The 26,721-nt window shown below is 34.1% G+C and overlaps 1 long non-coding RNA gene across 1 annotated transcript in view; it reads left to right on the top strand.

Annotated features, from left to right (window-relative positions):
* The window catches only part of LOC143051182 (uncharacterized), a 28,966-nt gene extending 5,667 nt beyond the window's left edge, over positions 1-23,299 (top strand). The window contains exon 3 of the long non-coding RNA XR_012970632.1: positions 22,987-23,299. This is a non-coding gene — a long non-coding RNA (uncharacterized LOC143051182). The remainder of the gene's footprint in view (positions 1-22,986) is intronic.
* Positions 23,300-26,721: the final 3,422 nt, after the last annotated feature.

Raw genomic sequence — 26,721 nt, 5'->3', positions numbered from 1 at the left:
AATTCTCTCTGTGTTCAAAATATACATGAAATATTTGCCACTGTCCCTTTTCTGTTCTATGAATTCTAAGCCTGAGTTTTCTATGTTACTTCATGCCAAGAAATCCTCGCTAAAAATTCCGGTCGACCTCCTACGGCAGTCATTAGTAGCTAAAGATTTGATTTCACTCAAGAAATTAATTTATGACCTTCATGTAAGTGTCGCTTAGAACACGGCCATATACCGAATGGTCAATATTAATCATCCATGTAATTTGCTCTATGGGGTGTTAGGCAGCATTTCAACGGAGGCAATTTCTTGGCATGGGAGAAAGGAAGAAAGACCATTCACAAATTGTCTTACATTTGTTTTTCTCTTTTTTAATTAAATCAAAAAAAATAAACCTTTCAAATATACATGTAGAGTTCATAAGATACAAATATTCCCTGTGTACACCCCCCCCTTTTTATTTGTGCTCTGTATTTTCAACCCTCGAATTAAGCTTAGGAATCTAATTTAAATTAAAACCTTGCTTTCTAACCAATTTATTCATTTACCGGACCGGCAACTTCCTTTATTCAATACGAAAATCTACAGTGCCGTTATACACATGCATGTTGTTTGCCTGGAGTCCCCGCCCGAAAAGAAATAAATAGCCCAACTCCAAGATACTATACTCCTGCATCACGTGATTTTTACCACGTGGAGCTTACATTTGAATAAATACCGAATATGGAAATTGAAACTACAATTCAAAACATAAAATCCAAAGGCACAAATAAGAAAAAGAAAGGTTTTTTTTTGGCAAAGGGTGCGGGTAAATTCTCTCTGTGTTCAAAATATACATGAAATATTTGCCACTGTCCCTTTTCTGTTCTATGAATTCTAAGCCTGAGTTTTCTATGTTACTTCATGCCAAGAAATCCTCGCTAAAAATTCCGGTCGACCTCCTACGGCAGTCATTAGTAGCTAAAGATTTGATTTCACTCAAGAAATTAATTTATGACCTTCATGTAAGTGTCGCTTAGAACACGGCCATATACCGAATGGTCAATATTAATCATCCATGTAATTTGCTCTATGGGGTGTTAGGCAGCATTTCAACGGAGGCAATTTCTTGGCATGGGAGAAAGGAAGAAAGACCATTCACAAATTGTCTTACATTTGTTTTTCTCTTTTTTAATTAAATCAAAAAAAATAAACCTTTCAAATATACATGTAGAGTTCATAAGATACAAATATTCCCTGTGTACACCCCCCCCTTTTTATTTGTGCTCTGTATTTTCAACCCTCGAATTAAGCTTAGGAATCTAATTTAAATTAAAACCTTGCTTTCTAACCAATTTATTCATTTACCGGACCGGCAACTTCCTTTATTCAATACGAAAATCTACAGTGCCGTTATACACATGCATGTTGTTTGCCTGGAGTCCCCGCCCGAAAAGAAATAAATAGCCCAACTCCAAGATACTATACTCCTGCATCACGTGATTTTTACCACGTGGAGCTTACATTTGAATAAATACCGAATATGGAAATTGAAACTACAATTCAAAACATAAAATCCAAAGGCACAAATAAGAAAAAGAAAGGTTTTTTTTTTTGGCAAAGAGTGCGGGTAAATTCTCTCTGTGTTCAAAATATACATGAAATATTTGCCACTGTCCCTTTTCTGTTCTATGAATTCTAACCCTGAGTTTTCTATCTGTTACTCCATGCCAAGAAATCCTCGCTAAAAATTCCGGTCGACCTCCTACGGCAGTCATTAGTAGCTAAAGATTTGATTTCACTCAAGAAATTAATTTATGACCTTCATGTAAGTGTCGCTTAGAACACGGCCATATACCGAATGGTCAATATTAATCATCCATGTAATTTGCTCTATGGGGTGTTAGACAGCATTTCAACGGACGCAATTTCTTGGCATGGGAGAAAGGAAGAAAGACCATTCACAAATTGTCTTACATTTGTTTTTCCCTTTTTTAATTAAATAAAAAAAAATAAACCTTTCAAATATACATGTAAGGTTCATAAGATACAAATATTCCCTGTGTACACCCCCCCTTTTATTTGTGCTCTGTATTTTCAACCCTCGAATTAAGCTTAGGAATCTAATTTAAATTAAAACCTTGCTTTCTAACCAATTTATTCATTTACCGGACCGGCAACTTCCTTTATTCAATACGAAAATCTACAGTGCCGTTATACACATGCATGTTGTTTGCCTGGAGTCCCCGCCCGAAAAGAAATAAATAGCCCAACTCCAAGATACTATACTCCTGCATCACGTGATTTTTACCACGTGGAGCTTACATTTGAATAAATACCGAATATGGAAATTGAAACTACAATTCAAAACATAAAATCCAAAGGCACAAATAAGAAAAAGAAAGGTTTTTTTTTTTGGCAAAGAGTGCGGGTAAATTCTCTCTGTGTTCAAAATATACATGAAATATTTGCCACTGTCCCTTTTCTGTTCTATGAATTCTAACCCTGAGTTTTCTATCTGTTACTCCATGCCAAGAAATCCTCGCTAAAAATTCCGGTCGACCTCCTACGGCAGTCATTAGTAGCTAAAGATTTGATTTCACTCAAGAAATTAATTTATGACCTTCATGTAAGTGTCGCTTAGAACACGGCCATATACCGAATGGTCAATATTAATCATCCATGTAATTTGCTCTATGGGGTGTTAGACAGCATTTCAACGGACGCAATTTCTTGGCATGGGAGAAAGGAAGAAAGACCATTCACAAATTGTCTTACATTTGTTTTTCCCTTTTTTAATTAAATAAAAAAAAATAAACCTTTCAAATATACATGTAAGGTTCATAAGATACAAATATTCCCTGTGTACACCCCCCCTTTTATTTGTGCTCTGTATTTTCAACCCTCGAATTAAGCTTAGGAATCTAATTTAAATTAAAACCTTGCTTTCTAACCAATTTATTCATTTACCGGACCGGCAACTTCCTTTATTCAATACGAAAATCTACAGTGCCGTTATACACATGCATGTTGTTTGCCTGGAGTCCCCGCCCGAAAAGAAATAAATAGCCCAACTCCAAGATACTATATTCCTGCATCACGTGATTTTTACCACGTGGAACTTACATTTGAATAAATACCGAATATGGAAATTGAAACTACAATTCAAAACATAAAGTCCGAAGGCACAAATGAGAAAAAGAAAGGTTTTTTTTTTGGCAAAGGGTGCGGGTAAATTCTCTCTGTGTTCAAAATATACATGAAATATTTGCCACTGTCCCTTTTCTGTTCTATGAATTCTAACCCTGAGTTTTCTATCTGTTACTCCATGCCAAGAAATCCTCGCTAAAAATTCCGGTCGACCTCCTACGGCAGTCATTAGTAGCTAAAGATTTGATTTCACTCAAGAAATTAATTTATGACCTTCATGTAAGTGTCGCTTAGAACACGGCCATATACCGAATGGTCAATATTAATCATCCATGTAATTTGCTCTATGGGGTGTTAGGCAGCATTTCAACGGAGGCAATTTCTTGGCATGGGAGAAAGGAAGAAAGACCATTCACAAATTGTCTTACATTTGTTTTTCTCTTTTTTAATTAGATAAAAAAAAAATAAACCTTTCAAATATACATGTAGAGTTCATAAGATACAAATATTCCCTGTGTACACCCCCCCCTTTTTATTTGTGCTCTGTATTTTCAACCCTCGAATTAAGCTTAGGAATCTAATTTAAATTAAAACCTTGCTTTCTAACCAATTTATTCATTTACCGGACCGGCAACTTCCTTTATTCAATACGAAAATCTACAGTGCCGTTATACACATGCATGTTGTTTGCCTGGAGTCCCCGCCCGAAAAGAAATAAATAGCCCAACTCCAAGATACTATATTCCTGCATCACGTGATTTTTACCACGTGGAGCTTACATGTGAATAAATACCGAATATGGAAAGTGAAACTACAATTCAAAACATAAAGTCCGAAGGCACAAATAAGAAAAAGAAAGGTTTTTTTTTTTGGCAAAGGGTGCGGGTAAATTCTCTCTGTGTTCAAAATATACATGAAATATTTGCCACTGTCCCTTTTCTGTTCTATGAATTCTAACCCTGAGTTTTCTATCTGTTACTCCATGCCAAGAAATCCTCGCTAAAATTTCCGGTCGACCTCCTACGGCAGTCATTAGTAGCTAAAGATTTGATTTCACTCAAGAAATTAATTTATGACCTTCATGTAAGTGTCGCTTAGAACACGGCCATATACCGAATGGTCAATATTAATCATCCATGTAATTTGCTCTATGGGGTGTTAGACAGCATTTCAACGGAGGCAATTTCTTGGCATGGGAGAAAGGAAGAAAGACCATTCACAAATTGTCTTACATTTGTTTTTCTCTTTTTTAATTAAATAAAAAACAATAAACCTTTCAAATATACATGTAGAGTTCATAAGATACAAATATTCCCTGTGTACACCCCCCCCCTTTTATTTGTGCTCTGTATTTTCAACCCTCGAATTAAGCTTAGGAATCTAATTTAAATTAAAACCTTGCTTTCTAACCAATTTATTCATTTACCGGACCGGCAACTTCCTTTATTCAATACGAAAATCTACAGTGCCGTTATACACATGCATGTTGTTTGCCTGGAGTCCCCGCCCGAAAAGAAATAAATAGCCCAACTCCAAGATACTATATTCCTGCATCACGTGATTTTTACCACGTGGAGCTTACATTTGAATAAATACCGAATATGGAAATTGAAACTACAATTCAAAACATAAAGTCCGAAGGCACAAATAAGAAAAAGAAAGGTTTTTTTTTTTGGCAAAGGGTGCGGGTAAATTCTCTCTGTGTTCAAAATATACATGAAATATTTGCCACTGTCCCTTTTCTGTTCTATGAATTCTAACCCTGAGTTTTCTATCTGTTACTCCATGCCAAGAAATCCTCGCTAAAATTTCCGGTCGACCTCCTACGGCAGTCATTAGTAGCTAAAGATTTGATTTCACTCAAGAAATTAATTTATGACCTTCATGTAAGTGTCGCTTAGAACACGGCCATATACCGAATGGTCAATATTAATCATCCATGTAATTTGCTCTATGGGGTGTTAGACAGCATTTCAACGGAGGCAATTTCTTGGCATGGGAGAAAGGAAGAAAGACCATTCACAAATTGTCTTACATTTGTTTTTATCTTTTTTAATTAAATAAAAAACAATAAACCTTTCAAATATACATGTAGAGTTCATAAGATACAAATATTCCCTGTGTACACCCCCCCCCCTTTTATTTGTGCTCTGTGTTTTCAACCCTCGAATTAAGCTTAGGAATCTAATTTAAATTAAAACCTTGCTTTCTAACCAATTTATTCATTTACCGGACCGGCAACTTTCTTTATTCAATACGAAAATCTACAGTGCCGTTATACACATGCATGTTGTTTGCCTGGAGTCCCCGCCCGAAAAGAAATAAATAGCCCAACTCCAAGATACTATATTCCTGCATCACGTGATTTTTACCACGTGGAGCTTACATTTGAATAAATACCGAATATGGAAATTGAAACTACAATTCAAAACATAAAGTCCGAAGGCACAAATAAGAAAAAGAAAGGTTTTTTTTTGGCAAAGGGTGCGGGTAAATTCTCTCTGTGTTCAAAATATACATGAAATATTTGCCACTGTCCCTTTTCTGTTCTATGAATTCTAACCCTGAGTTTTCTATCTGTTACTCCATGCCAAGAAATCCTCGCTAAAATTTCCGGTCGACCTCCTACGGCAGTCATTAGTAGCTAAAGATTTGATTTCACTCAAGAAATTAATTTATGACCTTCATGTAAGTGTCGCTTAGAACACGGCCATATACCGAATGGTCAATATTAATCATCCATGTAATTTGCTCTATGGGGTGTTAGACAGCATTTCAACGGAGGCAATTTCTTGGCATGGGAGAAAGGAAGAAAGACCATTCACAAATTGTCTTACATTTGTTTTTCTCTTTTTTAATTAAATAAAAAATAATAAACCTTTCAAATATACATGCAGAGTTCATAAGATACAAATATTCCCTGTGTACACCCCCCCCCCTTTTTATTTGTGCTCTGTATTTTCAACCCTCGAATTAAGCTTAGGAATCTAATTTAAATTAAAACCTTGCTTTCTAACCAATTTATTCATTTACCGGACCGGCAACTTCCTTTATTCAATACGAAAATCTACAGTGCCGTTATACACATGCATGTTGTTTGCCTGGAGTCCCCGCCCGAAAAGAAATAAATAGCCCAACTCCAAGATACTATATTCCTGCATCACGTGATTTTTACCACGTGGAGCTTACATTTGAATAAATACCGAATATGGAAATTGAAACTACAATTCAAAACATAAAGTCCGAAGGCACAAATAAGAAAAAGAAAGGTTTTTTTTTTTTGGCAAAGGGTGCGGGTAAATTCTCTCTGTGTTCAAAATATACATGAAATATTTGCCACTGTCCCTTTTCTGTTCTATGAATTCTAACCCTGAGTTTTCTATCTGTTACTCCATGCCAAGAAATCCTCGCTAAAATTTCCGGTCGACCTCCTACGGCAGTCATTAGTAGCTAAAGATTTGATTTCACTCAAGAAATTAATTTATGACCTTCATGTAAGTGTCGCTTAGAACACGGCCATATACCGAATGGTCAATATTAATCATCCATGTAATTTGCTCTATGGGGTGTTAGGCAGCATTTCAACGGAGGCAATTTCTTGGCATGGGAGAAAGGAAGAAAGACCATTCACAAATTGTCTTACATTTGTTTTTCTCTTTTTTTATTAAATAAAAAACAATAAACCTTTCAAATATACATGTAGAGTTCATAAGATACAAATATTCCCTGTGTACACCCCCCCTTTTATTTGTGCTCTGTATTTTCAACCCTCGAATTAAGCTTAGGAATCTAATTTAAATTAAAACCTTGCTTTCTAACCAATTTATTCATTTACCGGACCGGCAACTTCCTTTATTCAATACGAAAATCTACAGTGCCGTTATACACATGCATGTTGTTTGCCTGGAGTCCCCGCCCGAAAAGAAATAAATAGCCCAACTCCAAGATACTATATTCCTGCATCACGTGATTTTTACCACGTGGAGCTTACATTTGAATAAATACCGAATATGGAAATTGAAACTACAATTCAAAACATAAAGTCCGAAGGCACAAATAAGAAAAAGAAAGGTTTTTTTTTTTTTTGGCAAAGGGTGCGGGTAAATTCTCTCTGTGTTCAAAATATACATGAAATATTTGCCACTGTCCCTTTTCTGTTCGATGAATTCTAACCCTGAGTTTTCTATCTGTTACTCCATGCCAGGAAATCCTCGCTAAAATTTCCGGTCGACCTCCTACGGCAGTCATTAGTAGCTAAAGATTTGATTTCACTCAAGAAATTAATTTATGACCTTCATGTAAGTGTCGCTTAGAACACGGCCATATACCGAATGGTCAATATTAATCATCCATGTAATTTGCTCTATGGGGTGTTAGACAGCATTTCAACGGAGGCAATTTCTTGGCATGGGAGAAAGGAAGAAAGACCATTCACAAATTGTCTTACATTTGTTTTTCTCTTTTTTAATTAAATAAAAAACAATAAACCTTTCAAATATACATGTAGAGTTCATAAGATACAAATATTCCCTGTGTACACCCCCCCCTTTTATTTGTGCTCTGTATTTTCAACCCTCGAATTAAGCTTAGGAATCTAATTTAAATTAAAACCTTGCTTTCTAACCAATTTATTCATTTACCGGACCGGCAACTTCCTTTATTCAATACGAAAATCTACAGTGCCGTTATACACATGCATGTTGTTTGCCTGGAGTCCCCGCCCGAAAAGAAATAAATAGCCCAACTCCAAGATACTATATTCCTGCATCACGTGATTTTTACCACGTGGAGCTTACATTTGAATAAATACCGAATATGGAAATTGAAACTACAATTCAAAACATAAAGTCCGAAGGCACAAATAAGAAAAAGAAAGTTTTTTTTTGGCAAAGGGTGCGGGTAAATTATCTCTGTGTTCAAAATATACATGAAATATTTGCCACTGTCCCTTTTCTGTTCTATGAATTCTAACCCTGAGTTTTCTATCTGTTACTCCATGCCAAGAAATCCTCGCTAAAAATTCCGGTCGACCTCCTACGGCAGTCATTAGTAGCTAAAGTTTTGATTTCACTCAAGAAATTAATTTATGACCTTCATGTAAGTGTCGCTTAGAACACGGCCATATACCGAATGGTCAATATTATTCATCCATGTAATTTGCTCTATGGGGTGTAAGGCAGCATTTCAACGGAGGCAATTTCTTGGCATGGGAGAAAGGAAGAAAGACCATTCACAAATTGTCTTACATTTGTTTTTCTCTTTTTTAATTAAATAAAAAAAAAATAAACCTTTCAAATATACATGTAGAGTTCATAAGATACAAATATGCCCTGTGTACACCCCCCCCCCCTTTTATTTGTGCTCTGTATTTTCAACCCTCGAATTAAGCTTAGGAATCTAATTTAAATTAAAACCTTGCTTTCTAACCAATTTATTCATTTACCGGACCGGCAACTTCCTTTATTCAATACGAAAATCTACAATGCCGTTATACACATGCATGTTGTTTGCCTGGAGTCGCCACCCGAAAAGAAATAAATAGCCCAACTCCAAGATACTATATTCCTGCATCACGTGATTTTTACCACGTGGAGCTTACATTTGAATAAATACCGAATATGGCAATTGAAATTACAATTCAAAACATAAAGTCCGAAGGCACAAATAAGAAAAAGAAAGGTTTTTTTTCTGGCAAAGGGTGCGGGTAAATTCTCTCTGTGTTCAAAATATACATGAAATATTTGCCACTGTCCCTTTTCTGTTCTATAAATTCTAACCCTGAGTTTTCTATCTGTTACTCCATGCCAAGAAATCCTCGCTAAAAATTCCGGTCGACCTCCTACGGCAGTCATTAGTAGCTAAAGATTTGATTTCACTCAAGAAATTAATTTATGACCTTCATGTAAGTGTCGCTTAGAACACGGCCATATACCGAATGGTCAATATTAATCATCCATGTAATCTGTTCTATGGGGTGTTAGGCAGCATTTCAACGGAGGCAATTTCTTGGCATGGGAGAAAGGAAGAAAGACCATTCACAAATTGTCTTACATTTGTTTTTTCTCTTTTTTAATTAAATAAAAAAAATAATAAACCTTTCAAATATACATGTAGAGTTCATAAGATACAAATATTCCCTGTGTACACCCCCCCCTTTTATTTGTACTCTGTATTTTCAACCCTCGAATTAAGCTTAGGAATCTAATTTAAATTAAAACCTTGCTTTCTAACCAATTTATTCATTTACCGGACCGGCAACTTCCTTTATTCAATACGAAAATAAACCTTTCAAATATACATGTAGAGTTCATAAGATATAAATATTCCCTGTGTACACCCCCCTTTTATTTGTGCTCTGTATTTTCAACCCTCGAATTACGCTTAGGAATCTAATTTAAATTAAAACCTTGCTTTCTAACCAATTTATTCATTTACCGGACCGGCAACTTCCTTTATTCAATACGAAAATCTACAGTGCCGTTATACACATGCATGTTGTTTGCCTGGAGTCCCCGCCCGAAAAGAAATAAATAGCCCAACTCCAAGATACTATATTCCTGCATCACGTGATTTTTACCACGTGGAACTTACATTTGAATAAATACCGAATATGGAAATTGAAACTACAATTCAAAACATAAAGTCCGAAGGCACAAATAAGAAAAAGAAAGGTTTTTTTTTTGGCAAAGGGTGCGGGTAAATTCTCTCTGTGTTCAAAATATACATGAAATATTTGCCACTGTCCCTTTTCTGTTCTATGAATTCTAACCCTGAGTTTTCTATCTGTTACTCCATACCAAGAAATCCTCGCTAAAAGTTCCGGTCGACCTCCTATGGCAGTCATTAGCAGCTAAAGATTTGATTTCACTCAAGAAATTAATTTATGACCTTCATGTAAGTGTCGCTTAGAACACGGCCATATACCGAATGGTCAATATTAATCATCCATGTAATTTGCTCTATGGGGTGTTAGGCAGCATTTCAACGGAGGCAATTTCTTGGCATGGGAGAAAGACCATTCACAAATTGTCTTACATTTGTTTTTCTCTTTTTTAATTAAATAAAAAAAAAATAAACCTTTCAAATATACATGTAGAGTTCATAAGATACAAATATTCCCTGTGTACACCCCCCCCCCTTTTAGTTGTGCTCTGTATTTTCAACCCTCGAATTAAGCTTAGGAATCTAATTTAAATTAAAACCTTGCTTTCTAACCAATTTATTCATTTACCGGACCGGCAACTTCCTTTATTCAATAGGAAAATCTACAGTGCCGTTATACACATGCATGTTGTTTGCCTGGAGTCCCCACCCGAAAAGAAATAAATAGCCCAACTCCAAGATACTATATTCCTGCATCACGTGATTTTTACCACGTGGAGCTTACATTTGAATAAATACCGAATATGGCAATTGAAATTACAATTCAAAACATAAAGTCCGAAGGCACAAATAAGAAAAAGAAAGGTTTTTTTTCTGGCAAAGGGTGCGGGTAAATTCTCTCTGTGTTCAAAATATACATGAAATATTTGCCACTGTCCCTTTTCTGTTCTATAAATTCTAACCCTGAGTTTTCTATCTGTTACTCCATGCCAAGAAATCCTCGCTAAAAATTCCGGTCGACCTCCTACGGCAGTCATTAGTAGCTAAAGATTTGATTTCACTCAAGAAATTAATTTATGACCTTCATGTAAGTGTCGCTTAGAACACGGCCATATACCGAATGGTCAATATTAATCATCCATGTAATCTGTTCTATGGGGTGTTATGCAGCATTTCAACGGAGGCAATTTCTTGGCATGGGAGAAAGGAAGAAAGACCATTCACAAATTGTCTTACATTTGTTTTTTCTCTTTTTTAATTAAATAAAAAAAAATAAACCTTTCAAATATACATGTAGAGTTCATAAGATACAAATATTCCCTGTGTACACCCCCCCTTTTATTTGTGCTCTGTATTTTCAACCCTCGAATTAAGCTTAGGAATCTAATTTAAATTAAAACCTTGCTTTCTAACCAATTTATTCATTTACCGGACCGGCAACTTCCTTTATTCAATACGAAAATAAACCTTTCAAATATACATGTAGAGTTCATAAGATATAAATATTCCCTGTGTACACCCCCCTTTTATTTGTGCTCTGTATTTTCAACCCTCGAATTAAGCTTAGGAATCTAATTTAAATTAAAACCTTGCTTTCTAACCAATTTATTCATTTACCGGACCGGCAACTTCCTTTATTCAATACGAAAATCTACAGTGCCGTTATACACATGCATGTTGTTTGCCTGGAGTCCCCGCCCGAAAAGAAATAAATAGCCCAACTCCAAGATACTATATTCCTGCATCACGTGATTTTTACCACGTGGAACTTACATTTGAATAAATACCGAATATGGAAATTGAAACTACAATTCAAAACATAAAGTCCGAAGGCACAAATAAGAAAAAGAAAGGTTTTTTTTTTTGGCAAAGGGTGCGGGTAAATTCTCTCTGTGTTCAAAATATACATGAAATATTTGCCACTGTCCCTTTTCTGTTCTATGAATTCTAACCCTGAGTTTTCTATCTGTTACTCCATACCAAGAAATCCTCGCTAAAAATTCCGGTCGACCTCCTATGGCAGTCATTAGTAGCTAAAGATTTGATTTCACTCAAGAAATTAATTTATGACCTTCATGTAAGTGTCGCTTAGAACACGGCCATATACCGAATGGTCAATATTAATCATCCATGTAATTTGCTCTATGGGGTGTTAGGCAGCATTTCAACGGAGGCAGTTTCTTGGCATGGGAGAAAGACCATTCACAAATTGTCTTACATTTGTTTTTCTCTTTTTTAATTAAATAAAAAAAAAAATAAACCTTTCAAATATACATGTAGAGTTCATAAGATACAAATATTCCCTGTGTACACCCCCCCCCCCCTTTTATTTGTGCTCTGTATTTTCAACCCTCGAATTAAGCTTAGGAATCTAATTTAAATTAAAACCTTGCTTTCTAACCAATTTATTCATTTACCGGACCGGCAACTTCCTTTATTCAATACGAAAATCTACAGTGCCGTTATACACATGCATGTTGTTTGCCTGGAGTCCCCGCCCGAAAAGAAATAAATAGCCCAACTCCAAGATACTATATTCCTGCATCACGTGATTTTTACCACGTGGAGCTTACATTTGAATAAATACCGAATATGGAAATTGAAACTACAATTCAAAACATAAAGTCCGAAGGCACAAATAAGAAAAAGAAAGGTTTTTTTTTGGCAAAGGGTGCGGGTAAATTCTCTCTGTGTTCAAAATATACATGAAATATTTGCCACTGTCCCCTTTCTGTTCTATGAATTCTAACTCTGAGTTTTCTATCTGTTACTCCATGCCAAGAAATCCTCGCTAAAAATTCCGGTCGATCTCCTACGGCAGTCATTAGTAGCTAAAGATTTGATTTCACCCAAGAAATTAATTTATGACCTTCATGTAAGTGTCGCTTAGAACACGGCCATATACCGAATGGTCAATATTAATCATCCATGTAATTTGTTCTATGGGGTGTTATGCAGCATTTCAACGGAGGCAATTTCTTGGCATGGGAGAAAGGAAGAAAGACCATTCACAAATTGTCTTACATTTGTTTTTTCTCTTTTTTAATTAAATAAAAAAATATAAACCTTTCAAATATACATGTAGAGTTCATAAGATACAAATATTCCCTGTGTACACCCCCCCTTTTATTTGTGCTCTGTATTTTCAACCCTCGAATTAAGCTTAGGAATCTAATTTAAATTAAAACCTTGCTTTCTAACCAATTTATTCATTTACCGGACCGGCAACTTCCTTTATTCAATACGAAAATCTACAGTGCCGTTATACACATGCATGTTGTTTGCCTGGAGTCGCCACCCGAAAAGAAATAAATAGCCCAACTCCAAGATACTATATTCCTGCATCACGTGATTTTTACCACGTGGAGCTTACATTTGAATAAATACCGAATATGGAAATTGAAACTACAATTCAAAACATAAAGTCCGAAGGCACAAATAAGAAAAAGAAAGGTTTTTTTTTTGGCAAAGGGTACGGGTAAATTCTCTCTGTGTTCAAAATATACATGAAATATTTGCCACTGTCCCTTTTCTGTTCTATGAATTCTAACCCTGAGTTTTCTATCTGTTACTCCATGCCAAGAAATCCTCGCTAAAAATTCCGGTCGACCTCCTACGGCAGTCATTAGTAGCTAAAGATTTGATTTCACTCAAGAAATTAATTTATGACCTTCATGTAAGTGTCGCTTAGAACACGGCCATATACCGAATGGTCAATATTAATCATCCATGTAATTTGCTCTATGGGGTGTAAGCCAGCATTTCAACGGAGGCAATTTCTTGTCATGGGAGAAAGGAAGAAAGACCATTCACAAATTGTCTTACATTTGTTTTTCTCTTTTTTAATTAAATAAAAAAAAAATAAACCTTTCAAATATACATGTAGAGTTCATAAGATACAAATATTCACTGTGTACACCCCCCCTTTTATTTGTGCTCTGTATTTTCAACCCTCGAATTAAGCTTAGGAATCTAATTTAAATTAAAACCTTGCTTTCTAACCAATTTATTCATTTACCGGACCGGCAACTTCCTTTATTCAATACGAAAATCTACAGTGCCGTTATACACATGCATGTTGTTTGCCTGGAGTCGCCACCCGAAAAGAAATAAATAGCCCAACTCCAAGATACTATATTCCTGCATCACGTGATTTTTACCACGTGGAGCTTACATTTGAATAAATACCGAATATGGAAATTGAAACTACAATTCAAAACATAAAGTCCGAAGGCACAAATAAGAAAAAGAAAGGTTTTTTTTTTTTGGCAAAGGGTACGGGTAAATTCTCTCTGTGTTCAAAATATACATGAAATATTTGCCACTGTCCCTTTTCTGTTCTATGAATTCTAACCCTGAGTTTTCTATCTGTTACTCCATGCCAAGAAATCCTCGCTAAAAATTCCGGTCGACCTCCTACGGCAGTCATTAGTAGCTAAAGATTTGATTTCACTCAAGAAATTAATTTATGACCTTCATGTAAGTGTCGCTTAGAACACGGCCATATACCGAATGGTCAATATTAATCATCCATGTAATTTGCTCTATGGGGTGTAAGCCAGCATTTCAACGGAGGCAATTTCTTGTCATGGGAGAAAGGAAGAAAGACCATTCACAAATTGTCTTACATTTGTTTTTCTCTTTTTTAATTAAATAAAAAAAAAATAAACCTTTCAAATATACATGTAGAGTTCATAAGATACAAATATTCACTGTGTACACCCCCCATTTTATTTGTGCTCTGTATTTTCAACCCTCGAATTAAGCTTAGGAATCTAATTTAAATTAAAACCTTGCTTTCTAACCAATTTATTCATTTACCGGATCGGCAACTTCCTTTATTCAATACGAAAATCTACAGTGCCGTTATACACATGCATGTTGTTTGCCTGGAGTCCCCGCCCGAAAAGAAATAAATAGCCCAACTCCAAGATACTATATTCCTGCATCACGTGATTTTTACCACGTGGAGCTTACATTTGAATAAATACGAATATGGAAATTGAAACTACAATTCAAAACATAAAGTCCGAAGGCACAAATAAGAAAAAGAAAGGTTTTTTTTTTGGCAAAGGGTACGGGTAAATTCTCTCTGTGTTCAAAATATACATGAAATATTTGCCACTGTCCCTTTTCTGTTCTATGAATTCTAACCCTGAGTTTTCTATCTGTTACTCCATGCCAAGAAATCCTCGCTAAAAATTCCGGTCGACCTCCTACGGCAGTCATTAGTAACTAAAGATTTGATTTCACTCAAGAAATTAATTTATGACCTTCATGTAAGTGTCGCTTAGAACACGGCCATATACCGAATGGTCAATATTAATCATCCATGTAATTTGCTCTATGGGGTGTAAGCCAGCATTTCAACGGAGGCAATTTCTTGGCATGGGAGAAAGGAAGAAAGACCATTCACAAATTGTCTTACATTTGTTTTTCTCTTTTTTAATTAAATAAAAAAAAAATAAACCTTTCAAATATACATGTAGAGTTCATAAGATACAAATATTCACTGTGTACACCCCCCCTTTTATTTGTGCTCTGTATTTTCAACCCTCGAATTAAGCTTAGGAATCTAATTTAAATTAAAACCTTGCTTTCTAACCAATTTATTCATTTACCGGATCGGCAACTTCCTTTATTCAATACGAAAATCTACAGTGCCGTTATACACATGCATGTTGTTTGCCTGGACTCCCCGCCCGAAAAGAAATAAATAGCCCAACTCCAAGATACTATATTCCTGCATCACGTGATTTTTACCACGTGGAGCTTACATTTGAATAAATACCGAATATGGAAATTGAAACTACAATTCAAAACATAAAGTCCGAAGGCACAAATAAGAAAAAGAAAGGTTTTTTTTTTGGCAAAGGGTACGGGTAAATTCTCTCTGTGTTCAAAATATACATGAAATATTTGCCACTGTCCCTTTTCTGTTCTATGATTTCTAACCCTGAGTTTTCTATCTGTTACTCCATGCCAAGAAATCCTCGCTAAAAATTCCGGTCGACCTCCTACGGCAGTCATTAGTAGCTAAAGATTTGATTTCACTCAAGAAATTAATTTATGACCTTCATGTAAGTGTCGCTTAGAACACGGCCATATACCGAATGGTCAATATTAATCATCCATGTAATTTGCTCTATGGGGTGTTAGGCAGCATTTCAACGGAGGCAATTTCTTGGCATGGGAGAAAGGAAGAAAGACCATTCACAAATTGTCTTACATTTGTTTTTCTCTTTTTTAATTAAATAAAAAAAAAATAAACCTTTCAAATATACATGTAAAGTTCATAAGATACAAATATTCACTGTGTACACCCCCCCCCTTTTATTTGTGCTCTGTATTTTCAACCCTCGAATTAAGCTGAGGAATCTAATTTAAATTAAAACCTTGCTTTCTAACCAATTTATTCATTTACCGGACCGGCAACTTCCTTTATTCAATACGAAAATCTACAGTGCCGTTATACACATGCATGTTGTTTGCCTGGAGTCCCCGCCCGAAAAGAAATAAATAGCCCAACTCCAAGATACTATATTCCTGCATCACGTGATTTTTACCACGTGGAGCTTACATTTGAATAAATACCGAATATGGAAATTGAAACTACAATTCAAAACATAAAGTCCGAAGGCACAAATAAGAAAAAAGAAAGGTTTTTTGTTTGGCAAAGGGAACGGGTAAATTCTCTCTGTGTTCAAAATATACATGAAATATTTGCCACTACCCTGAGTTTTCTATCTGTTACTCCATGCCAAGAAATCCTCGCTAAAAATTCCGGTCGACCTCCTACGGCAGTCATTAGTAGCTAAAGATTTGATTTCATTCAACAAATTAATTTATGACCTTCATGTACGTGTCGCTTAGAACACGGCCATATACCGAATGGTCAATATTAATCATCCATGTAATTTGCTCTATGGGGTGTTTGCAGAATTTCAACAGAGGCAATTTCTTGGCATGGGAGAAAGGAAGAAAGACCATTCACAAATTGTCTTACATTTGTTTTTCTCTTTTTTAATTAAATAAAAAAAATAAACCTTTCAAATATACATGTAGAGTTCATAAGATACAAATATTCCCTGTGGACACCCCCCCTTTTATTTGTGCTCTCTATGTTCAACCCTCGAATTAAGCTTAGGAATCTAATTTAAATTAAAACCTTGCTTTCTAACCAATTTATTCATTTACCGGACCAGCAACTTCCTTTATTTAATACGAAAATCTACAGTGCCGTTATACACATGCATGTTGTTTGCCTGGAGTCCCCACCCGAAAAGAAAGAAATAGCCCAACTCCAAGATACTATATTCCTTCATCACGTGATTTTTATCACGTGGAGCTTACATTTGAATAAATACCGAATATAGAAATTGAAACTACAATTCAAAACATAAAATCCGAAGGCACAAATAAGAAAAAAAAAAGATTTTTTTTTGCAAAGGGTGCGGGTAAATTATCTCTGTGTTCAAAATATACATGAAATATTTGCCACTGCCCCTTCTTTGTTCTATGAATTCTAATTCTGAGTTTTCTATCTGTTACTCCATGCCAAGAAATCCTCGCTAAAAATTCCGGTAGACCTCCTACGGCAGTCATTAGTAGCTAAAGATTTGATTTCATTCAAGAAATTAATTGATGACCTTCATGTACGTGTCGCTTAGAACACGGCCTTATACCGAATGGTCAATATTAATCATCCATGTAATTTGCTCTATGGGGTGTTTGCAGAATTTCAACAGAGGCAATTTCTTGGCATGGGAGAAAGGAAGAAAGACCATTCACAAATTGTCTTACATTTTTTTTTCTCTTTTTTAATTAAATAAAAAAAAAAATAAACCTTTCAAATATACATGTAGAGTTCATAAGATACAAATATTCACTGTGTACACCCCCCCCCTTTATTTGTGCTCTGTATTTTCAATCCTCGAATTAAGCTTAGAAATCTAATTTAAATTAAAACCTTGCTTTCTAACCAATTTATTCATTTACCGGACCGGCAACTTCCTTTATTCAATACGAAAATCTACAGTGCCGTTATACACATGCATGTTGTTTGCCTGGAGTCCCCGCCCGAAAAGAAATAAATAGCCCAACTCCAAGATACTATATTCCTGCATCACGTGATTTTTACCACGTGGAGCTTACATTTGAATAAATACCGAATATGAAAATTGAAACTACAATTCAAAACATAAAGTCCGAAGGCACAAATAAGAAAAAGAAAGGTTTTTTGTTTGGCAAAGGGTACGGGTAAATTCTCTCTGTGTTCAAAATATACATGAAATATTTGCTACTACCCTGAGTTGTCTATCTGTTACTCCATGCCAAGAAATCCTCGCTAAAAATTCCGGTCGACCTCCTACGGCAGTCATTAGTAGCTAAAGATTTGATTTCACTCAAGAAATTAATTTATGACCTTCATGTAAGTGTCGCTTAGAACACGGCCATATACCGAATGGTCAATATTAATCATCCATGTAATTTGCTCTATGGGGTGTAAGCCAGCATTTCAACGGAGGCAATTTCTTGGCATGGGAGAAAGGAAGAAAGACCATTCACAAATTGTCTTACATTTTTTTTCTCTTTTTTAATTAAATAAAAAAAAATAAACGTTTCAAATATACATGTAGAGTTCATAAGATACAAATATTCACTGTACACCCCCCCCCTTTTATTTGTGCTCTGTATTTTCAACCCTCGAATTAGGCTTAGGAATCTAATTTAAATTAAAACCTTGCTTTCTAACCAATTTATTCATTTACCGGACCGGCAACTTCCTTTATTCAATACGAAAATCTACAGTGCCGTTATACACATGCATGTTGTTTGCCTGGAGTCCCCGCCCGAAAAGAAATAAATAGCCCAACTCCAAGATACTATATTCCTGCATCACGTGATTTTTACCACGTGGAGCTTACATTTGAATAAATACCGAATATAGAAATTGAAACTACAATTCAAAACATAAAATCCGAAGGCACAAATAAGAAAAAAAAAGGGTTTTTTTTTGGCAAAGGGTGCGGGTAAATTATCTCTGCGTTCAAAATATACATGAAATATTTGCCACTGCCCCTTTTCTGTTCTATGAATTCTATCCTGAGTTTTCTATCTGTTACTCCATGCCAAGAAATCCTCGCTAAAAATTCCGGTCGACCTCCTACGGCAGTCATTAGTAGCTAAAGATTTGATTTCATTCAAGAAATTAATTTATGACCTTCATGTACGTGTCGCTTAGAACACGGCCATATACCGAATGGTCAATATTAATCATCCATGTAATTTGTTCTATGGGGTGTTTGGAAAATTTCAACAGAGGCAATTTCTTGGTATGGGAGAAAGGAAGAAAGACCATTCACAAATTGTCTTACATTTGTTTTTCTCTTTTTTAATTAAATAAAAAAAATAAACCTTTCAAATATACATGTAGAGTTCATAAGATACAAATATTCCCTGTGGACACCCCCCTTTTATTTGTGCTCTCTATGTTCAACCCTCGAATTAAGCTTAGGAATCTAATTTAAATTAAAACCTTGCTTTCTAACCAATTTATTCATTTACCGGACCAGCAACTTCCTTTATTTAATACGAAAATCTACAGTGCCGTTATACACATGCATGTTGTTTGCTTGGAGTCCCCGCCCGAAAAGAAAGAAATAGCTTAACTCCAAGATGCTATATTCCTGCATCACGTGATTTTTACCACGTTGAGGTTTCATTTGAATAAATACCGAATATGGAAAGTGAAACTACAATTCAAAACATAAAGACCGAAGGCACAAATAAGAAAAAGAAAGGTTTTTTTTTTGGCAAAGGGTACGGGTAAATTCTCTCTGTGTTCAAAATATACATGAAATATTTGCCACTGCCCCTTTTCTGTTCTATGAATTCTATCCTGAGTTTTCTATCTGTTACTCCATGCCAAGAAATCCTCGCTAAAAATTCCGGTCGACCTCCTAGGGCAGTCATTAGTAGCTAAAGATTTGATTTCATTCAAGAAATTAATTTATGACCTTCATGTACGTGTCGCTTAGAACACGGCCATATACCGAATGGTCAATATTAATCATCCATGTAATTTGCTCTATGGGGTGTTTGCAGAATTTCAACGGAGGCAATTTCTTGGCATGTTAAGTTTTTAATATTTTTTTTTCAATTATCTCCGAAATACGCGTGATCTGTGTTGTATGTATTGCTCATTTAAAGTGTTTCTTATAACACATGTAACAATAAGAAAACTTTTGATAAAAAAGATCAAGTAATTTTTTAGAGTTATCATTCTTTACTCGGAAAACCTTATTTCTAATTTTTATAGGTTTTATCCATGACCATACCATTAATAAGAACACGATAACCTTCATGTGCGCTATAGATTACAATTTGATGTTTTTCCACTTTGTTCGGGAAAAAAAACATACACAGAAACAACCTATCAAATACATGGCGAAACACTAGAGACCCACTGAAGACGGAAATTGACCAAACATTACCTTGTTATATATTTCTTGAAATAAGAAAGTTCCTGTGACTTTATAATCGATATAAAAGTATACCAAAGGAAACTAATTGATACTATCAGGTATATTGAAGAAAGAACTATCGATCATTTTCCTAATTTACCTGACACACTCAAAAAGGTATTTTCAAAATCACATTTTGGAATCACTTAAACGTTTAGAGATATATTAACCTGAAACAAAAAAGAACCACCGTAATTGTACTATAATGTTTGTACCATCACAAACTGACAATCAGACGTTTGAATGTACGACTTCGTATGTTTTTAATTTTCTTTCATTTACTTTCTTATAGTTTTATTGGCTACACAAACATTTACAGAATATAACTTTCCGATGTAAATGCTATATTGCACGTATTTGGAAATAAAAACTTTGTTGGTACGATTGAACCTAAAGAGTATTTGGTGCTTCTAAAATTAAACAGTAAAATATCAGGAGTAAAAACTTGCTTTCAAACTGAAGAACCGAACACATTTAAATAACGCATTATAGATACCAGGATTAAATTTTGTATTTGAGCCAGACGCGAGTTTCTTCTACAAAAGACTCATCAGTGACGCTTGCATCCAACAAAGTGAAAAAGGCCAATTTTAAGTTTACTTTTCCCTACATATTTATATCTTAACGCGTATACTTAGGTCTTTAATTTCCAATATTTAGCAAAATTGACAAAACAATGACAGAATAACCGATAGTATTATCAGAAACTAGGTTTCCAAAACCGGATTCTTCATACATGGGATACCTGTGTTATATAAACAATTTCAATGTCACTGTACATAACTTTATAATATTGAATCATAAAGCTTGAAGCTCTATACTAGAAGATAGGATATATTTGTTGATACATACAAATATATTGAAGTATGTATCTTTCTAATGTTTTTGGTTACCATATACGAATTGAAAAATATCTAAGCTAAATTGTTCAGTTAACTTCATAACAATATAACACGTTAGTCAATACTTTTTTTATAGAGGCATAAATAGCAAGAGGACAATTGAAAAACAATACGTCATTGAAAACATGGACAAATTAAACAAAAGATAAACTAAAAAGCCTAACTACTAATGTATTTACCGAGAAAAGAGTATTGCGAATCACAAGACTTAACAAGAAACCGGGATGACTTCCAAATGGTTCCGACAGACAAATTCATCTTAAGAAAAAAACACCGATTTGATATGCATTTGGTATGGATTAAACAGAGGAAAAAAAATTTAAAACACTTTAATTCACTTTTCTCTGTTCAAATTAAAGTATATATACTGACAACTATTGATTAAGCATTGACATGATAACCTTCGTGGAAATATGGATACAAACTATAATTATTTGAGCCAAACATTATTAACAATTGGGACGGTCGCGATGGCTCATTATATATTCTAAAGCCAAACTACTACAGATTGCGTTTATCGATAATGTAATTAGTTTGCTGTTGTTCTGCGATTTGCATGTTGTGTCGACTATTGTAGTTTGTTTTAGTGCGTTTCTGTCTTATAAATGTTCTATAGCGATAGCGATACGTTGTAACTTTGTCACAAAACAGGAGGTATCAGACTAAAATCACAAAAAACTCTGAACTCCGAAGACAGTTCAAAACGCAAAGTATCGTTACACAGACTTTATCATTTGTTTCAATCAGAATTCAGAAAGATATACATTGACGAATATATATGGGAATGTATGCCGCATACCTTGTACAGTTGGAAGGTATCAAATATCAAATGACAGTAATGTATCGGTTTGTAAAGAGTCTGTCCTTAAAAAGACATGTTTAATAGTTTAAAATCTACAATGAAACTATAAATATTCGTAAATGTTAGGCAAACTAAAGAATGCATGTATAAACAATAGATTTTGATCGATATTTCCATAACTAAATAGAAACGTCGAACATATAGCAAAGCTTTATTAATGAATATACTATTAGTTGTATCGGTAAAGGATATAAGCCGATAACAGTCCATTCTGTAAAATATTAGACAGGTCTGAGGCCGCAGGCCGAAGACCTGTTCAATATTTTACCGAATGGACTGTTAGAGGCTTATATCTTACTTAAAACATTGTCTAACACGTCAAAAAGGTGAAAAAATGCAATCAATTTAAAAAGATTTATGTTCATCATCTGTGAAAATTGTTTTGGTAATAAACTTTCTTTACATTGAAATTTGTCCTATATGATGTCCCTTTTGAACAATAGCTCAACTTAAACATTGTTAAACAATAGAAAAAAAAAGAAAGTACATCTGAAGGTAAACATTGTCAACATGTATTGCTACATGTAGATTAAAACTCAGGGTATACGTATCAGGATTTTTGCATGCGAAAGGACTATTCTAAATATGCTCTGTGAATACATTTACATACGTTTTGTCTTCCAAAATGGATAAAGACGTTAAAAGTATATTCCTAATGCAAAAAACGAAGAAAGTGGTGATTAGTGATTGTGCTGTTTCGAACTTTGGATTAAAATCGAATGTGTATTTAGATATATTCGAGTTAAGTGTGGATTACAAAGAGGATCTAGTTTTAGCAGCTGAAAAAGGCAAGTTTTGTATATATTACGCCGAAACGTGAAAATTAAAAAAAACTATTATAGGCCCCTAGTTCACGAATGACGTTCTAGATTCGCACAGTATAAGATTAAGGTTGTGCATGGCCCTTGTATTGCGGTATGATCTATCAAATTTTAGAAGCATTACTTAATTGCTTTTTTTTTTATTTTAATTGTAGTTGAAAATGATGTTTGGAGAATAAGAGCAACACCAGAGGTCAATTTTGATAACCTTAAGAAGGACGAGGATAAAACTTTTTGAACAAAGATATTCATAAAGCAACAAAAACAAGATTTACAACGAGCATAATCAACAGTTAGCGAATTAGTGCTAACAGACACAACCAAACAACATGAGAAAAATGGCTGTGATATAAGTATTGGTAGTGATAAAATTCAATTTGAAAGTGATTTTTTTCTTGAAAAAACTTTTGATGAGTGACAAAATTATTGTATCGGAATGTGACTATAATAAAATGTTTTTTTTTTCAATTGTCATTTGTTCTTTTTTTTGTATTTCTGTTTACATGATGAAAACAATTGGGGTAATTAATAGGTTTTTCTTTATTTCAGTGATTGAACTATCATTTACCTGCAAGAATCAGTTATGCTACCTTTAGCTGTCCAATATTTTTTAAGAAATAAAGAGCAAGGATATTCTTAAAAATATTGGACAGCCGAAGGTAACATAATGATTTCTTACAGGTAAATGATAGTCCAATCACTGAAATGAAGAACGGGTAAAACAATAGAATGACGTCAAAACAATGTTTTAACATTAGTTTATTATGTTACAGCAGGGGGTAATTGTCAAAAACGGAACGTAGATTATTGAGTTTTTACCGTCCTAGAAATAGATAAATATACCAGAGAGTGTACGTTCTAGGAAGTGATGAAATGCATTGTTAAAGTTGCATTTACATTATTAAAACGCAATGTTTAGCTTTTAGCTTTTTGAAGGAGAAAAGCATATTTTAAAAAGAACATCATTTTAATATCAATAACATTTCAGCATTAAACCTAATCCTATACTTTTGACAATAAACATTATAATTCTAAAAAGATTATAGAGTTACTGTGGTTGAATTATTATGAAATATCTTATTTCATCTTGTCTCCTAATAAAATATAAATCAATAAACGTGAATGGCTAACAAGGAGAAATTGGATAAAATTAAACTTCAACTTTTGTAAGTTACCAGGGTTAAGCTGTATGGTAAGAAATACTGGTTGTGATGAAGTAAACGGTCATCAATAAATCAGTAAATCTTAGAAAAATATTTCTTCAGTTCAATATTCCCTTTTGACTAAAATAAAATTTGTTTTATAGACGAAATAGAGGAAAACACACTGCACTATCTTAGTGCGATCTCCTGTTTTGAAGCAGATGTGCATTATACATATTCTTGATAGACATTAACCAAAAGGTTAAAAATGTGTCCCCTATATTGCTATAACGTTATCAAATTTAGTCATGGAAAATGAAACATAAAGATGAAAACAATAAACATTTCATTTGTAAACTTTTAAAAAAATGAACATTTTACTGTGAAATCTGAAAGTTTTGAGAAACATCTTATTATAGAGCGTACTGGATACAAACATCCATAACTTCTTTTTGACTGTTTGACTGTACCTCTGGTATCTTTTGTCCCTCTCTTCTGGTTTAAAAAGATTATGATAAGTTGTATTTAACAAATAATGCTAGACCATCAAACACACACACACACACACACACACAACTCTTGATTTAGTTATCTTAACATTGTTATAAAACGTTATTTTTTTTTTCTAAATCCTTGACATGAAGCATCATACTTACAAAATTGTCGCAATTCAATTTCATAATTATAAGCAATATTTCAAATAGTGTTTGTTATCACCATTTTACGATATTTTTCTCTTGTCTGACTGACTGATAATTTTTTTACTCAGCACAGTAAAGTGATATGACAAAGTATCGCTAAAAACGCAGGGCACATGTTGTGTTGTTAATGAAATTAACAACGTCGTCATAGGTCAAAATGCGATGAACAGACTATGATTTGTCATTTCAACTTGATTGCTTTTTTCATTTTCGACGTACCGGCTCAAGCGAGAAAATCTAGACCGTTGAGATGACCAACTATAGTCTATAGGTATCGTATATACGATGACTTCCCTAGCATGACTTACAATGACGATGTTACCATATATTCTTGATTGCCACCAAGATTTGTTTAAAGTCAAAATGCTGGTTATGTCAAGCAGATACTTGTAGAATACACACATCTCAACGACGGTTTTTCATACATCAGGTTTGTCGATTTGGAAGCTTTTTGCTCAGATATTCTTATTATTTTAAATTATATCTGCTTTTGGGTTAGAAATAGTTTAACAATGGTAACCTACTGTCAGCGATTATTTAAAACATTTGGCGTTAATTTATTCTAAAAGTTTTGAATAGTATGTGTAATGTTTTGTTTTATGGTTAAGTGTGTTTTGTCTTATCCATTTTCATTTACTAAATTATATGTTTTTTTTTAATCTTCACTTGAACAAGTTGATTTCTGCTATATGGTTATATCACTGAACAATTAACAAATAAAAATCAATCAAAAACATTTTCTGACGTCAGACACGCAAATCTATGAACTTGTTTGTAGATAGATGTTTTTGTGTTCTGTCAAATTGTTCATTTTAAAATTGTTACAGGATAATGACTGCTGTACCCATATTTTGACTATTTTATTTATTGTGACTGTTTAGTTAACGCATCATTGTATATATAACGGAATTTGATGAGACTGTCATCAAAGTGAGAGGGTTAGCGCTTTAAAACCGGGTTTAATCCACCATTTTTTACATTTGAAAATGCCTGTACAAAGTCAGGAATATTACAGTTCTTGTCCATTCGTTTTTCATGTATTTTCTTATTTTGCCATGTGATTATGGACTTTCCGAATTGATTTTCCTCTAAGTTCAGTACTTTTTGTGATTTAACTTTTTCTGTACTGTGTATCCTTTATTTATGTTCATCTGTTACTTTATATAACGCAAGGAAAGTGGTCAGCAATATCCGAAGTTAATCAATTGAATCATTTATCTCCTGTATTTAATCAATAACAGAGTGTATTTTTGAAATAAAAATATTTCAATTTAAAAACTCATTCGCTAATATATCATGATAAATATAAATAAAAAATTTAAACGTTTGATTTTATAATCAGTTGTTTTCGTGTCAAATTTTGATTAGCAATCCAAACATGAAGACATATTAAAATATTAACAAGGAAAAGATTGTAAAGTGTATACAGTACATTTGAATTACGGAAACGTTTTTATGATTCATTCATCCTCTAGGACAAGGTGTAGGTTAAAAAGGACAATGAGACTGCGCAGCATGATTTTTTTTTATGAAGATACTTTTCAAAACTTATAGACTTTATCATACTAAATAAGTTTTCTCTTACTGTATTGTTCGTTTCACCAATTGTGTCGCGTTCGTTGTGCGTTTTTAAAAAATCACTGTACAATGTTTAACCAGCGTACATCTGATAGGAATGATTCTATTGAAAATTGGGACTTTCAACGTTATTCCAGATGAAATGAACAGTTAATAAATATATTCCAGAGGTTTCAAATAGTATAGTACATTTAATAATTTTTTAATGACTTACTTTTCAAAATTTGAGGCTCTTCCAAGTGCCGATGTTGGTCCAATTTTGCCTAGACGAAAGCAGACATAAGAGTTCGTTGAACTTAGTTTGCCGAATGCCTTAAATGGCATTCCAATTGCTTTATTTTTTTTTAAATTTGTTTTACATATAAAGCATTGTAGATGTGGTGTGATGGCCAGTGAGACAACTTTCCACCAAAGTTTAAATGAAGTGGGTGAAAAGCAATAATACGAGTCCAATGTACAACATTTAACA

This window comes from Mytilus galloprovincialis, chromosome 11 (assembly GCF_965363235.1).
Source record: "Mytilus galloprovincialis chromosome 11, xbMytGall1.hap1.1, whole genome shotgun sequence".
Lineage (NCBI taxonomy): Eukaryota > Metazoa > Mollusca > Bivalvia > Mytilida > Mytilidae > Mytilus > Mytilus galloprovincialis.
Note: the sequence above shows the minus strand (reverse complement) of the source record. Positions and strands in the feature narration are given on the sequence as shown.